The following is a 14929-nucleotide window of genomic DNA, read 5'->3' as shown; positions in this document are numbered from 1 at the left end:
GAGAGAGGGAGTGGGAGTGTGTGTGTGCGTGTGAGAGAGTGGGCGTGTGTGTGTGAGAGTGGGAGTGTGTGTGTGAGAGAGTGGGAGTGTGTGTGTGTGTGTGAGAGAGAGTGGGAGTGTGTGTGTGTGCGTGTGAGAGAGTGGGAGTGTGTGAGTGAGTGGTGGTGTCTGCGTGCGAGGGAGTGTGTGTATGTGTGAGAGTCGGAGTGTGAGTATGTGTGTGTGAGAGTGGGAGTGTGTGTGTGTGAGAGTGGGAGTGTGCGTGTGTGTGAGTGGGGGTGTGAGTGGGAGTGGGTGTGTGAGGGAGTGGGACTGGGAGTGTGTGTGTGAGAGAGTGGGAGTGTGTGTGTGTGTGAGAGAGTGGGAGTGTGTGTGTGTGAGAGAGTGTGGGAGTCTGTGCTTGCGAGGGAGTGGGGGAGAATGTGCGTGAGAGTGGGGGAGTGTGTGTGTGAGAGTGAGTGGGAGTGTGAGAGAGAGTGGGAGTGGGAATGTGTGAGAGAGTGGGAGTGTGTGAGAGAATGGGAGTGAGCGTGTGTGTGTGAGAGAGTGGGAGTGTGTGTGTGAGAGAGTGCGAGTGGGAGTGTGAGTGTGAGAGAGTGCGAGTGGGAGTGAGTGTGTGAGAGAGTGGGGAGTGGGAGTGAGAGAGAGGGAGTGGGAGTGTGTGTGAGAGGGGGTGGGAGTGGGAGTGTGTGAGAGGGGGTGGGAGTGGGAGTGTGTGAAAGGGAGTGGGAGTGGGAGTGTGTGAGAGGGAGTGGGAGTGTGAGTGTGAGAGAGTGGGAGTGGGAGAGTGTGAGGGAGTGGGAGTGTGTGAGGGAGTGGGAGTGTGTGAGAGAGAGGGAGTGGGAGTGTGTAAGAGGGAGTGGGAGTGTGTGAAAGGGAGTGGGAGTGGGAGTGTGTGAGAGGGAGTGGGAGTTGTGTGTGAGAGAGTGGGAGTGTGTGTGTGTGAGAGAGTGGGAGTGTGTGTGAGAGTGTGTGAGTGAGAGAGAGGAATTGGGAGTGTGTGTGAGAGAGAGTGGGAGTGTGTTTGTGTGAGAGAGTGAGTGTGGGAGTGTGTGTGTGTGTGTGTGAGAGAGAGAGTGTGGGAGTGTGTGTGTGTGTGAGAGAGAGAGTGAGAGTGTGTGTATGTGTGTGAAAGATGGAGTGTGTGAGAGAGTGGGAGTGTGCGTGTGTGAGAGAGTGGGAGAGTGTGTGTGAGAGAGAGTGGGAGTGTGTGTGTGAGAGAGTGGGAGTGTGTGTGTGTGTGAGAGAGAGTGGGAGTGTGTGTGTGTGAGGGAGTGGGAGTGTGTGTGTGAGAGAGGGAGTGGGAGTGTGTGTGAGAGAGAGGGAGTGGGAGTGTGTGAGAAGGAGTGGGAGTGTGTGTGTGTGTGAGAGAGTGGGAGTGTGTGTGTGTGAGAGAGTGGGAGTGTGTGTGTGAGAGACTGGGAGTGTGTGTGTGTGTGTGTGAGAGAGCGGGAGTGTGTGTGAGAGAGTGGGAGTATGTGTGGGAGTGTGTGTGTGTGCGAGAGTGGGAGTTTGTGCATGAGAGTGGGAGTGTGTGTGTGTGAGAGAGGGAGTGGGATTGTGAGAGAGAGAGAGAGTGGGAGTTGTGTGTGAGAGAGAGTGGGAGTGTGTGTGTGTGAGAGAGAGTGGGAGTGTGTGTGAGAGGGAGTGGGAGTGTGCGAGTGAGTGGTGGTGTCTGTGTGCGAGGGAGTGTGTGTATGTGTGAGAGTAGGAGTGTATGTATGTGTGTGTGAGAGTGGGAGTGTGTGTGTGAGAGTGGGAGTGTCTGTGTGTGTGGGGGTGTGTGAGGGAGTGGGAGTGTGCGTGTGTGTGAGGGAGTGGGAGTGTGTGTGGGTGTGTGGAGGAGTGGGAGTGTGTGTGTGAGAGAGGGTGTGTGTGTGAGTGAGAGAGAGAGTGTGCGAGTGTGGGTGTGTGTGGGAGTGGATGTGGGTGTGTGAGAGAGTGGGAGTGTGTGTGTGAGAGAGTGGGAGTGTGGGTGTGGGAGTGTGTGTGTGAGTGTGTGTGGAGAGTGGGAGTGTGTGTGTGTGAGAGTGGGAATGTGTGTGAGAGTGGGAATGTGTGTGGGAGTGTGTGTGTGTGAGGGAGTGGGGGAGTGTGTGTGTGTGAGGGAGTGGGGGAGTGTGTGCTCGCGAGGGAGTGGGGAAGTGTGTGTGTGCGAGGGAGTGTGTGTGTGTGTGTGAGAGTGGGGGATTGTGTGTGTGAGAGAGAGTGGGAGTGTATGAGAGAGTCGGAGTGGGAATGTGTGAGAGAGTGGGAGCGTGTGAGAGAGAGAGTGGGACTGAGTGTGTCTGTGTGAGAGAGTGGGAGTGAGTGTGTGTGTGAGAGAGTGGGAGTGAGTGTGTGTGAGAGAGTGGGAGTGTGTGTGTGAGAGAGTAGGAGTGTGAGTGTGAGAGTGGGAGTGGGAGTGAGTGTGTGAGAGAGTGGGAGTGTGTGAGGGAGTGGGAGTGTGTGAGAGAGAGGGAGTGGGAGTGTGTGAGAGGGAGTGGGAGTGTGTGAGAGGGAGTGGGAGTGTGTGTGTGAAAGGGAGTGGGAGTGTGTTTGTGTGAGAGGGAGTGGGAGTGTGTGTGTGTGAGTGTGGGAGTGTCTGTGTGTGTGTGTGAGAGAGTGGGTATATGTGTGTGAGTGTGAGAGTATGTGTGTGAGAGATTGGGAAAATGAGTATGAAAGAGCGGGTGTGTGTGTGAGAGTGAGGGACTGGGAGTGTGTGAGAGAGTGGGAGTGTGTGAGAGAGAGTGAGAGTGTGTGTATGTGTGTGAGAGTGGGAGTGTGTGTGTGTGAGAGTGGGAGTGTGCGTGTGTGTGTGAGTGGGGGTCTGTGAGGGAGTGAGAGTGTGTGTGTGGGTGGGGTGTGTGAGGATGTGAGAGTGGGAGTGTGTGAGAGAGTGGGAGTGTGCGAGAGAGTGGGAGTGTGTGTGTGAGAGAGTGGGAGTGGGTGTGTGTGTATGTGAGAGAGTGGGAGTGGAAGTGTGTGTGAGAGAGTGGGAGTGTGTGTGTGTGTGAGAGAGTGGGTGTGTGTGTGAGAGAGGGAGTGTGCGTGTGTGTGTGAGTGGGGGTCTGTGAGAGAGTGGGAGTGTGTGTGTGAGAGAGTGGCAGTGTGTGTGTGAGAGAGTGGGAGTGGGAGTGGGTGTGTGTGTATGTGAGAGAGTGGGAGTGGGAGTGTGTGTGTGAGAGTGGGAGTGTGTGTGAGAGAGTGGGAGTGTGTGTGTGTGTGTGTGAGAGTGGGGGAGTGTGTGTGTGAGAGAGAGTGGGAGTTGGAGTGTGTGGGAGAGTGGGAGTGTATGAGAGAGTCGGAGTGGGAATGTGTGAGAGAGTGGGAGCGTGTGAGAGAGAGAGTGGGACTGAGTGTGTCTGTGTGAGAGAGTGGGACTGAGTGTGTCTGTGTGAGAGAGTGGGACTGAGTGTGTGTGTGTGAGAGTGGGAGTGAGTGTGTGTGTGAGAGAGTGGGAGTGAGTGTGTGTGTGAGAGAGTGGGAGTGAGTGTGTGTGAGAGAGTGGGAGTGTGTGTGTGAGAGAGTAGGAGTGGGAGTGTGAGTGTGAGTGTGGGAGTGGGAGTGAGTGTGTGAGAGAGTGGGAGTGGGAGTGTGTGAGGGAGTGGGAGTGTGTGAGAGAGAGGGAGTGGGAGTGTGTGAGAGGGAGTGGGAGTGTGTGAGAGGGAGTGGGAGTGTGTGTGTGAAAGGGAGTGGGAGTGTGTTTGTGTGAGAGGGAGTGGGAGTGCGTGTGTGTGAGTGTAGGAGAGTGTGTGTGTGTGAGAGTGGGAATATGTGTGTGAGTGTGGGAGTATGTGTGTGAGAGATTGGGAAAATGAGTATGAAAGAGCGGGTGTGTGTGTGAGAGAGAGGGATTGGGAGTGTGTGAGAGAGAGTGGGAGTGTGTGAGAGAGAGAGTGAGAGTGTGTGTATGTGTGTGAGAGTGGGAGTGTGTGTGTGTGAGAGTGGGAGTGTGCGTGTGTGTGTGAGTGGGGGTCTGTGAGGGAGTGGGAGTGTGTGTGTGGGTGGGGTGTGTGAGGATGTGAGAGTGGGAGTGTGCGAGAGAGTGGGAGTGTGTTTGTGAGAGAGTGGGAGTGGGTGTGTGTGTATGTGAGAGAGTGGGAGTGGAAGTGTGTGTGAGAGAGTGGGAGTGTGGGTGTGTGTGTGAGAGAGTGGGTGTGTGTGTGTGAGAGGGAGTGGGAGTGTGTGAGAGAGTGGGAGTGTGTGTGAGAGAGTGGGAGTGTGTGTGTGTGTGTGTGAGAGAGTGGGAGTGTGTGTGTGTGTGTGTGAGGGAGTGGGAGTGTGTTAGAGAGTGGGAGTGTGTGTGTGTGAGAGAGAGTGGGAGTGTGTGTGTGAGAGGGAGTGGGAGTGTGCGAGTGAGTGGTGGTGTCTGTGTGCGAGGCAGTGTGTGTGTGTGAGTGGGGGTGTGTGAGGGAGTGGGAGTGTGTGTGTGAGTGTGGGAGTGTGTGTGTTTGTGAGAGTGTGGGAGTATGTGTATGAGTGTGGGAGTATGTGTGGGAGTGTGCGTGTGAGAGAGTGGGAGTGTGCGTGTGAGAGATTGGGAGTGTGCGTGTGAGAGAGTGGGAGTGTGTGTGTGAGAGAGTGGGAGTGAGAGAGAGGGAGTGGGACTGTGTGTGTGAGAGAGAGGGAGTGGGAGTGGAAGTGTGTGTGAGAGAGTGGGGGTGTGTGTGAGAGAGTGGGGGTGTGTGAGAGAGAGTGGGAGTGTGTTTGTGTGTGAGAGTGGGAGTCTGTGTGTGTGAGAGAGTGGGAGTGTGTGTGTGTGTGTATGTGTGTGAGTGGGGGTGTGTGAGGGAGTGGGAGTGTGTGTGTGTGTGTGTGAGAGAGTGGGAGTGTGTGTGAGTCGGGGAATGTGTGAGTGAGAGAGAGTGTGCGTGTGGGCGTGTGTGGGAGTGGGTGTGTGTGTGGGAGTGGGTGTGGGTGTGTGTGGGAGTGGATGTGGGTGTGTGAGAGAGTGGGAGTGTATGTGTGAGAGAGTGGGAGTGTGGGTATGGGAGTGTGTGTGTGTGTGAGAGTGGGAGTGTGTGTGTGAGTGGGAGTGTGTGAGTGTGAGAGAGTGGGAGTTTGTGTGGGAGTGTGTGTGTGTGTGTGAGGGATTGGGGGAGTGCGTGTGTGTGAGAGTGGGGGAGTGTGTGCGTGTGAGGGAGTGCGGGAGTGTGTGCGTGTAAGGGAGTGGGGTAGTCTGTGCGTGTGAGGTAGTGGGGGAGTGTGTGCGAGAGTGGGAGTGGGAGTGTGTGAGAGAGTGGGAGTGGGAATGTGTGAGAGAGTGGGAGTGTGTGAGAGAGTGGGAGTGGGAGTGTGTGAGAGAGAGTGGGAGTGTGAGTGTGTGGGAGTGGGAGTGAGTGTGTGAGAGAGTGGGGAGTGGGAGTGAGAGAGAGGGAGTGGGAGTGTGTGAAAGGGAGTGGGAGTGCGAGTGTGTGAGAGGGAGTGGGTGTGTGTGTGAGAGAGTGGGAGTGGGAGTGTGTGAAAGGGAGTGGGAGTGCGTGTGTGTGAGAGGGAGTGGGTGTGTGTGTGAGAGAGTGGGAGTGTGTGTGTGTGAGACAGTGGAAGTATGTGTGTGAGTGTGGGAGTGTGTGTGTGTGTCTGAGAGAGTGGGAGTGTGTGTGAGAGAGTGGGAGTGGGAGTGAGAGAGAGGGTTTGGGAGTGTGTGAGAGAGAGATTAGGAGTGTGTATGTGTGAGAGAGTGAGTGTGGGCGTGTGTGTGTGTGTGAGAGAGTGAGTGTGGGAGTGTGTGTGTGTGAGAGAGAGTGAGTGAGAGTGTGTGTATGTGTGTGAGAGTGGGAGTGTGTGTGTGTGAGAGTGGGAGTGTGCGTGTGTGTGTGAGTGGGGGTCTGTGAGGGAGTGGGAGTGTGTGTGTGGGTGGGGTGTGTGAGGATGTGAGAGTGGGAGTGTGTGAGAGAGTGGGAGTGTGTGTGTGAGAGAGTGGGAGTGTGTGTGTGAGAGTGGGAGTGTGTGTGTGTGTGAGAGTGGGAGTGTGTGTTTGTGAGAGAGAGTGGGAGTGTGTGTGTGAGAGAGTGGGAGTGTGTGTGTGTGTGAGAGAGAGTGGGAGTGTGTGTGTGTGTGAGAGAGAGTGGGAGTGTGTGAGTGAGTGGTGGTGTCTGCGTGCGAGGGAGTGTGTGTATGTGTGTTTGAGAGTGGGAGTGTGCGTGTGTGTGTGAGTGGGGGTGTGTGAGGGAGTGGGTGTGTGTGTGTGAGAGAGTGGGAGTGTGTGAGTGAGAGAGAGTGGAAGTGTGTGTGTGTGTGTGAGAGAGAGTGGGAATGTGTGTGTGAGAGAGTGGGAGTGTGTGTGTGTGTGAGAGAGTGGGAGTGGAAGTGTGTGTGAGAGAGTGGGTGTATGTGTGTGTGTGAGAGAGTGGGAGTGTGTGTGTGTGAGAGAGTGGGGGAGTGTGAGAGAGAGTGGGAGTTGGAGTGTGTGGGAGAGTGGGAGTGTGTGAGAGAGTGGGAGTGGGAATGTGTGAGAGAGTGGGAGTGTGTGAGAGAGTGGGAGTGGGAGTGTGTGTGAGAGAGAGTGGGACTGAGTGTATGTGTGTGAAAGAGTGGGAGTGAGCGTGTGTGTGTGAGAGAGTGGGAGTGGGAGTGTGAGTGTGAGGGAGTGTGAGTGTGAGAGAGTGGGAGTGGGAGTGTGAGAGAGTGGGAGTGGGAGTGAGTGTGTGAGACAGTGGGAGTGTGTGAGAGGGAGTGGGAGTGTGTGTGAGAGAGAGGGAGTGAGAGTGTGTGAGAGGGAGTGGGAGTGTGTGTGTGTGAAAGGGAGTGGAAGTGTGTGTGTGTGAGAGGGATTGGGAGTGTGTGTGTGAGAGAGTGGGAGTGTGTGTGTGGGAGAGTGGGAGTGTGTGTGTGTGTGTGTGAGAGAGTGGGAGTGTATGTGAGAGTGTGGGAGTGAGAGAGAGGGATTGGGAGTGTGTGAGAGAGAGAGTGGGAGTGTGTTTGTGTGAGATGGGAGTGTATTTGTGTGTGAGAGAGTGGGAGTGTGTGTGTGAGAGAGTGGGAGTGTGTGTGTGTGAGTGAGTGGGAGTGTGCGTGTGTGAGAGAGTGGGAATGTGTGTGTGAGAGAGTGGGAGTGTGTGTGTGAGAGAGTGGGTGTATGTGTGTGTGTGAGAGAGTGGGTGTGTGTGTGAGAGTGGGAGTGTGTGTGAGTGGTGGTGTCTGCGTGTGAGGGAGTGTGTGTATGTGTGAGAGTCGGAGTGGGAGTGTGTGTGTGAGAGTGGGAGTGTGCGTGTGTGTGTTAGTGGGGGTGTGTGAGGGAGCGGGAGTGTGTGTGTGGGTGGGGTGTGTGAGGGAGTGGGAGTGGGAGTGTGTGTGTGAGAGAGTGGGAGTGTGTGTGCGCGTGTGAGAGAGTGGGTGTGTGTGTGTGTGAGAGAGTGGGAGTGTGTGTGTGAGAGAGTGGGAGTGTGTGTGTGAGAGAGAGTGGGAGTGGGAGTGTGTGTGAGAGTGGGAGTGTGTGTGAGAGTGGGAGTGTGTGAGAGTGAGAGTGTGTGAGAGAGTGAGTGGGAGTGTGTGTGAGAGAGAGTGGGACTGAGTGTATGTGTATGAGAGAGTGGGAGTGAGCGTGTGTGTGAGAGAGTGGGAGTGTGTGTGTGAGTGAGTGGGAGTGTGTGAGTGAGAGAGAGTGGAAGTGTGTGTGTGTGTGAGAGAGAGAGTGGGAATGTGTGTGTGAGAGAGTGGGAGTGTGTGTGTGTGTGAGAGAGTGGGAGTGGAAGTGTGTGTGAGAGAGTGGGTGTATGTGTGTGTGTGAGAGAGTGGGAGTGTGTGTGTGTGAGAGAGTGGGGGAGTGTGAGAGAGAGTGGGAGTTGGAGTGTGTGGGAGAGTGGGAGTGTGTGAGAGAGTGGGAGTGGGAATGTGTGAGAGAGTGGGAGTGTGTGAGAGAGTGGGAGTGGGAGTGTGTGTGAGAGAGAGTGGGACTGAGTGTATGTGTGTGAAAGAGTGGGAGTGAGCGTGTGTGTGTGAGAGAGTGGAGTGTGTGTGTGAGAGAGTGGGAGTGGGAGTGTGAGTGTGAGGGAGTGTGAGTGTGAGAGAGTGGGAGTGGGAGTGTGAGAGAGTGGGAGTGGGAGTGAGTGTGTGAGACAGTGGGAGTGGGAGTGAGAGAGTGGGAGTGTGTGAGAGGGAGTGGGAGTGTGTGTGAGAGAGAGGGAGTGAGAGTGTGTGAGAGGGAGTGGGAGTGTGTGTGTGTGAAAGGGAGTGGAAGTGTGTGTGTGTGAGAGGGATTGGGAGTGTGTGTGTGAGAGAATGGGAGTGTGTGTGTGGGAGAGTGGGAGTGTGTGTGTGTGTGTGAGAGAGTGGGAGTGTGTGTGAGAGAGTGGGAGTGTATGTGAGAGTGTGGGAGTGAGAGAGAGGGATTGGGAGTGTGTGAGAGAGAGAGTTGGAGTGTGTTTGTGTGAGATGGGAGTGTATTTGTGTGTGAGAGAGTGGGAGTGTGTGTGTGAGAGAGTGGGAGTGTGTGTGTGTGAGTGAGTGGGAGTGTGTGCGTGTGTGAGAGAGTGGGAATGTGTGTGTGAGAGAGTGGGAGTGTGTGTGTGAGAGAGTGGGTGTATGTGTGTGTGTGAGAGAGTGGGAGTGTGTGTGTGTGAGAGTGGGAGTGTGTGTGAGTGGTGGTGTCTGCGTGTGAGGGAGTGTGTGTATGTGTGAGAGTCGGAGTGGGAGTGTGTGTGTGAGAGTGGGAGTGTGCGTGTGTGTGTTAGTGGGGGTGTGTGAGGGAGCGGGAGTGTGTGTGTGGGTGGGGTGTGTGAGGGAGTGGGAGTGGGAGTGTGTGTGTGAGAGAGTGGGAGTGTGTGTGCGCGTGTGAGAGAGTGGGAGTGTGTGTGTGAGAGAGTGGGAGTGTGTGTGTGAGAGAGTGGGAGTGTGTGTGTGAGAGAGAGTGGGAGTGGGAGTGTGTGTGAGAGTGGGAGTGTGTGTGAGAGTGGGAGTGTGTGTGAGAGTGGGAGTGTGTGAGAGTGAGAGTGTGTGAGAGAGTGAGTGGGAGTGTGTGTGAGAGAGAGTGGGACTGAGTGTATGTGTATGAGAGAGTGGGAGTGAGCGTGTGTGTGAGAGAGTGGGAGTGTGTGTGTGAGAGAGTGGGAGTGTGAGTGTGAGGGAGTGTGAGTGTGAGAGAGTGGGAGTGTGAGTGTGAGAGTGTGGGAGTGAGTGTGTGAGAGAGTGGGGAGTGGGAGTGTGTGAGAGGGAGTGGGAGTGTGTGAAAGGGAGTGGGGGATTGTGTGCGTGTGAGGGAGTGGGGGATTGTGTGCGTGCGAGGGAGTGGGGGAGTATGTGCGTGTGAGAGTGGGGGAGTGTGTGCGTGTGAGAGTCGGAGGGAGTGTGTGTGTGTGAGTGGGAGTGTGTTGTGTGTGAGAGAGTGGGAGGGTGTGTGTATGAGAGTGGGAGGGTATGTGTGTGTGTATGAAAGTGGGAGTGTGTGTGTGTGTGTGTGAGAGTGGGAATTTGTGTGTGAGAGTGGGAATGTGTGTGTATGTGAGAGTGTGTGTGTGTGGGAGTGAGAGAGAGTGGGAGTGTGTTAGAGAGTTGCAGTGTGTGTGAGAGTGGCAGTGTGTGTGGTTGTGAGAGTGGGAATGTGTGTGTGTGAGAGAGTGGGAGTGTGTGGGAGTGGGAGTGGGAGTGTGTGTGTGTGAGAGTGGGAGTGTGTGTGTGAGAGTGCGAGTGTGTGTGTGAGAGAGAGTGGGAGTGTGTGTGTCTGAGAGAGTGGAAGTGTGTGGGAGTGGGAGAGGGAGTGTGTGTGTGGGAGTGAGAGAGAGTGGGAGTGTGTGTGTGTGAGAGTGGGAGTATGTGTGTGTGAGAGTGGGAGTGTGTGTGAGAGAGAGAGTGGGAGTGTGTGTGTCTGAGAGAGTGGGAGTGGGAGAGGGAGTGTGTGTGGGAGTGAGAGAGATTGGGAGTGTGTGTGTGTGAGAGTGGGAGTATGTGTGTGTGAGTGGGAGTGTGTGTGTGAGAGAGAGTGGGAGTGTGTGTGTCTGAGAGAGTGGGAGTGTGTGGGAGTGGGAGAGGGAGTGTGTGTGTGGGAGTGAGAGAGAGTGGGAGTGTGTGTGTGTGAGAGTGGGAGTGTGTGTGTGAGAGAGTGGGAGAGAGTGGGAGTTATGTGTGTGTGAGAGTGGGAGTGGGTGTGTGTGTGTGCACGGGAGTGGGAGTGTGTGTGGGAATGGGAGTGGGAGTGTGTGTGAGGGGAGAACGTGTCTGTGTGTTTAGGGTGGCATCCTAGCTCAGTGGTTAGCACTGCTGCTTCACAGCACCAGAGTGCATTAGGTGCATTAGTCAGGGGAAATGGGTCAGGTGGGATACTCTTCGATGGGTTGGTGTGGACGTGTCTGTTTCCACATTGTAAGGATTCTCTAATTTCCTGTTCTCAGTCATTCTTGCTAATTGTGAATGTGTTTGTGCTGCTGCCTGTTTCAATGAGTGTGTGATCATATTTGTGTGTACAAGTTTGTCGTTTGATGTGTCTGTGCATTTTTGTCTGTCGCTGTCTGTGTGTGTCTATGTGTGTGTGTGAATATGTGTCTGTGTCTGTGTCTGTGTTTCTGTGTGTGTGAGAGACAGAGTGAGAGAGAGAGACAGAGAGACACACAAGGGTGTATTTGTATCTGTGGGATCCATGGGGATCAATGTGGGTTTCGTGTGTATGTTTGGAGAATGCTGTGTGATTCTGTGTATGTCCATAACTGTCGACCTCCTGATGAAGGGCTTTTGCCCGATATGTCGATTTTCCTGCTCCTTGGATGCTGTCTGACCTGCTGTGCTTTTCCAGTTCCACTCTAATTTTCACTTTGATCTTGACTCTGATGTCCAGCATCTGCAATCTTCACTTTTGCCTGTCTGCATCATGTGTCCGTATGTCAGTGCGTGTCGGTAAATGTGCATTACTGTGTGCCTATGTGAGTGAAAGTATAGCAATGAGAGCATGTGAGTGTGTATCGGTTTGTGAGAAAATGAGGTTGTGTTTGTAACTAAGAAAGAGTGAGTTTGTGCCAGTGCTTGAGCAAAAGAAAGTGTGTGCGAGAGTCTGTAGGTGAGTGTGTTTGTGAGACATTGTGTGAGAGTTTTGAGTGTGTGTGTGAGAAAGAGAGAGTGAGATCTACAGCACAGACAAAGGTCCTCTAGGCCATTGTGACTGTGCCAGTCAAAAACAACCACCTGACTATTTCTCTGATCCCATTTCCCCAGTAATTGGCCCATGGCCTTGGAACTTTGAGTGTACATCTAAATCCTGCTTCAATGTGATGGGGGTTTGTGCCTCTCCAACCCTTACAGGCAGTCAGTTCAAGATTCCCCACCACCCTCTGGGTGAAAATGCTTTTCCTCACATTCCCCTTAAAAACTCCTGCCCCTTAATTCAAATCTACATCGATCCCTCCATCATGGGGAAAAGTTACTTCCTGTCTGCCCTATATGTGCCTCTCTCAATTTTATACAGCCCCATCATGTGGCCCCTCTCAAACTCTCCTGCTCGGAGGAAGACAACCCAAAACTGTCCAAACTCCTCCCCCTCTGCCCCCCCCCCCCCCACCCCGCACCATCTCCCAGTGCTATCACATCCCTCCAAATAATGTGGGTTCCAGCACAGTGCACAATACTCCATCTAAGCAATGATTTGTACTGTTTTCAGCCTCACCCTCCACCGCTGTTAAATTCTATACCTCGATAGATATTCACCTCAATTCCCTCAATGTTTTTGAAGACCAACCGAGCCTTTCTGCTTCTAAGTTGGAGTGAGAGGTGGTCAGCAGCCTCCTGCTGGTCCATTGCTGTTCCTCTGCCCTACAGAAACAGAGACAATCCCAGCAGGAGTCGGCCCATCAGCCTCTTGAGCCTGCTCCCCCATTCAGTTTAGTCATTGTTGACCATCCAACTCAGTCCCAAGTTCCCCACACTTTTTCTTTAGCCCTTACTCGACATCCAACTCCTTCTCGAACACATCTCCCATTCAGGTCTCTACTACTTTCTGTGGCAGAAAATCCCACGGGCTCCCCATTCTCTGGATGAAAACATTCTCTCCTCATCTCAGTCCAAAACAACCTAACCCGTATTCTTCCACTCTGTGCCCTGGGTCTGGATTCCTGGGTCAACTCGTGTGGAAGGAATTGTACAATCCCTGAATCCTGGTACCATTTGTCACCCTGTCTGCTTCTGAATTTCAGAGACAAGCACGTGGCAGTGTGAATACCTCGGTGGAACGTGCAGTGTGATTCCATGTGCATCCGGCTACAAAACAGAGAGTGGGTTTTGCGACGACAATTCCAATTGCTGTTATCCCTGACGGAGAAGTGATTGGGACCTTAGCGCCCAGGATCCCAACCAGGAAAATGTGGGCTAACGTGGTGTAATCAGGAAGTGAAGGGGGAGGGGATAGATGTGTAATTCTCTCTCTCTCCCGGAACCCATCCCCTCAGTGCGTCCATTCCAATCTTCTTCTTGTCTGCCTAATGATCCTCACCTCCCTCACTCAGCAATAAAACCATCAGCCCTCCGTTCCATCTCTGTGTCTTGCTTCCACAGAATGGGATCTTCCTCACTCGGCGGCAGGAGAGGATGCTGAGGCTAACAACTTGCAAAGTTTCCTCTTAAGGGATCTTCAGATTTTGGGAAAGGTCCCAGGGGATTGGGAAAACGGCCAACAGCCCTTGTGAACAAAGGGGTGGATGGGTAGTTAGCTTTTGTCTGTTTGAAAGGATCTAGGGGCAGAGCATTTGGAAACAGCATAAGCAGCGTTCTGCCACAAGGATCAATGCTGGGTCCACTGTTGTTGGTCATTTATAGAAATGTTTGGGATGAGGAAGTAGAAGTGTGATTAGAAAGAGTACAATGCGATTGTGATCAGCCAGGCCAAACTACCCCATTGGTGTCCCCTAATACACACCACCTCGACTTATAACTCCTTCTTCAGAGTCACTCCATTTCACTCTGGGCCAGCCTGTCCTACCAGTGGGACGGGATACCCCCAGGGGAAGGCGATGAACGAGATTGGAATGTTGACGGTAAGGTGCAATCCTGTGAGAGTGTCTGGTGTAGGAGCTACAAGATATCAATGTGGCCCTGGTCAAGGCACATTTCAGTCATGGATCTGACTGGTCTGTGTGAACTTTAGCTGTGAGTGTGAGATTATTAAAGAACAGGCTGGGACTTTAAATTTCGTCTTTGCTCCCAGATCCCCCCTCTTCACTTGGTGAGTGAACTGTCCCTTTAACCATCACAAGGTGGGGCCGACAGTGTGCTTGGAAAGGGTTATAAGAGAAAGGATTTATAATCATCGAAAGAGGAATAAATGGATTAGGGATAGTGAACATGGTTTTGTGAAGGGTAGGTTGTGCCTCACAAACTTTATTGAGTTCTTTGAGAAAGTGACCAAACAGGTGGATAAGGGTAAAGTGGTTGAGGTGGTGGATATGGATTTCAGTCAGGCATTTGATAGGGTTCCCCATGGTAAGCTGTTCCACAAAATGCGGAGGCATGGGATTGAGGGTGATTTAGTGGTATGGATCAGAAATTGGCTCACTGAAAGAAGATGGTGGTGGTTGATGGGAAATGTTCATCCTGGAGTTCAGTTACTAGTGATGTACCGCGAGGATCTGTTTTGAGGCCACTGATGTTTGTCATTTTTATAAATGACCTGGATGAGAGCATAGAAGGATGGGTTAGTAAATTGTGGATGACACTAAGGCCATAGAGTCATAGAGATGTACAACATGGAAACAGACCCTTTGGTCCAACTCGTCCATGCCAACCAGATATCCCAACCCAATCTAGTCCTACCTGCTAGCATCCGGCCCATATCCGTCCAAACCCTTCCTGTTCATATACCCATTCAGATGTGTGTTAAATGTTGCAATTGTACCAGCCTCCATCGCTTCCTCTAGCAGCCCATTCCATACATACGCCACCGTCCGCATATCTTTCCCCTCTCACCCTAAACCTATGCCCTCTAGTTCTGGACTCCCTGAACTCCAGGGAAAAGACTTTGTCCATGCCCCTCATAATTTTGTAAACCTCTAAAAGGTTCCTCCAGGGAAAACAGCCTGTGCATATTCAACCTCTCCCTATATCTTCCAAATCTTTTCTGAACTCTTTCAATGTTCATAACATCTTTCTGATAGGAAGGATACCAGAATTAGTGCCTAACCAACATCCTGTACAGCCACAACATGACCTCCCAACTCCTGTACTCAATATTCTGACCAATAAATGAAAGCATACCAAACTCCTTCTTCACTATCCTTATCTACCTGCGACTCTACTTTCAAGGAGCTATGAACCTGCATTCCAAGGTCTCTCTTTAAGACCTTACCATTAAGTGTATAAGTCCTGCTAAGACTTGCTTTCCCAAAATGCAGCACCTCACATTTATCTGAATTAAACTCCATCTGCCACTTCTCAGCCCATTGGCCCATCTGGTCAAGATCTTGTTGTAATCCTGTTGCTGTCACTACACCTCCAATTTTGGTGTCATCTGCTAACTTACTAACTGTACCTCTTATGCTCGCATCCAAATCATTTATGTAAATGATGAAAAGTAGTGGACCCAGCACCGATCCTTGTGGCACTCCACTGGTCATAGGCCTCCAGTCTGAAAAACAACCCTCCACCACCACTTTCTGTCTTCTACCTTTGAGCCAGTTCTGTATCCAAATGGCTAGTTCTCCCTGTATTCCATGAAACCTAACCTTGCTAATCAGTCTCCCATGGGGAACCTTGTTGAACGCCTTATTCAGTAGAGTTGTAGATAGTACTGAAAGATGTTGCAGCTGACGGAAGGGCATAGATATGCTGCAGAGCTGGGCTGAGAGATGGAAAATGGAGGTTAATGTGGAAAAGTGTGAGGTGATTCACTTTGAATAAAGAATACGGGGCTAATGGTAAGATTCTTGGTAGTGTAGATGAGCAGAGAGATCTTATTGTCCATGTACATAAATCCCTGAAAGTCACCACCCACTTGGAGCATTGCATACAGCTTTGGAAATGATTCCGAGGAGAT

At 52.5% G+C, this 14929-nt stretch overlaps 1 long non-coding RNA gene across 1 annotated transcript in view; it reads left to right on the top strand.

The window, feature by feature from the left end:
- Positions 1–12427, top strand: part of LOC148138980 (uncharacterized) — a 104918-nt gene extending 92491 nt beyond the window's left edge. The window contains exon 2 of the long non-coding RNA XR_015753679.1: positions 12099–12427. This is a non-coding gene — a long non-coding RNA (uncharacterized LOC148138980). The remainder of the gene's footprint in view (positions 1–12098) is intronic.
- The last annotated feature ends 2502 nt before the right edge of the window (positions 12428–14929 follow it).

This window comes from Chiloscyllium plagiosum, unplaced genomic scaffold, assembly GCF_037043375.1.
Source record: "Chiloscyllium plagiosum isolate Xiang-an unplaced genomic scaffold, Cpla_swu_hap1 HiC_scaffold_38, whole genome shotgun sequence".
NCBI classification, from domain to species: Eukaryota; Metazoa; Chordata; class Chondrichthyes; order Orectolobiformes; family Hemiscylliidae; genus Chiloscyllium; species Chiloscyllium plagiosum.
This window is presented reverse-complemented; position numbering and strand designations above follow the sequence as displayed.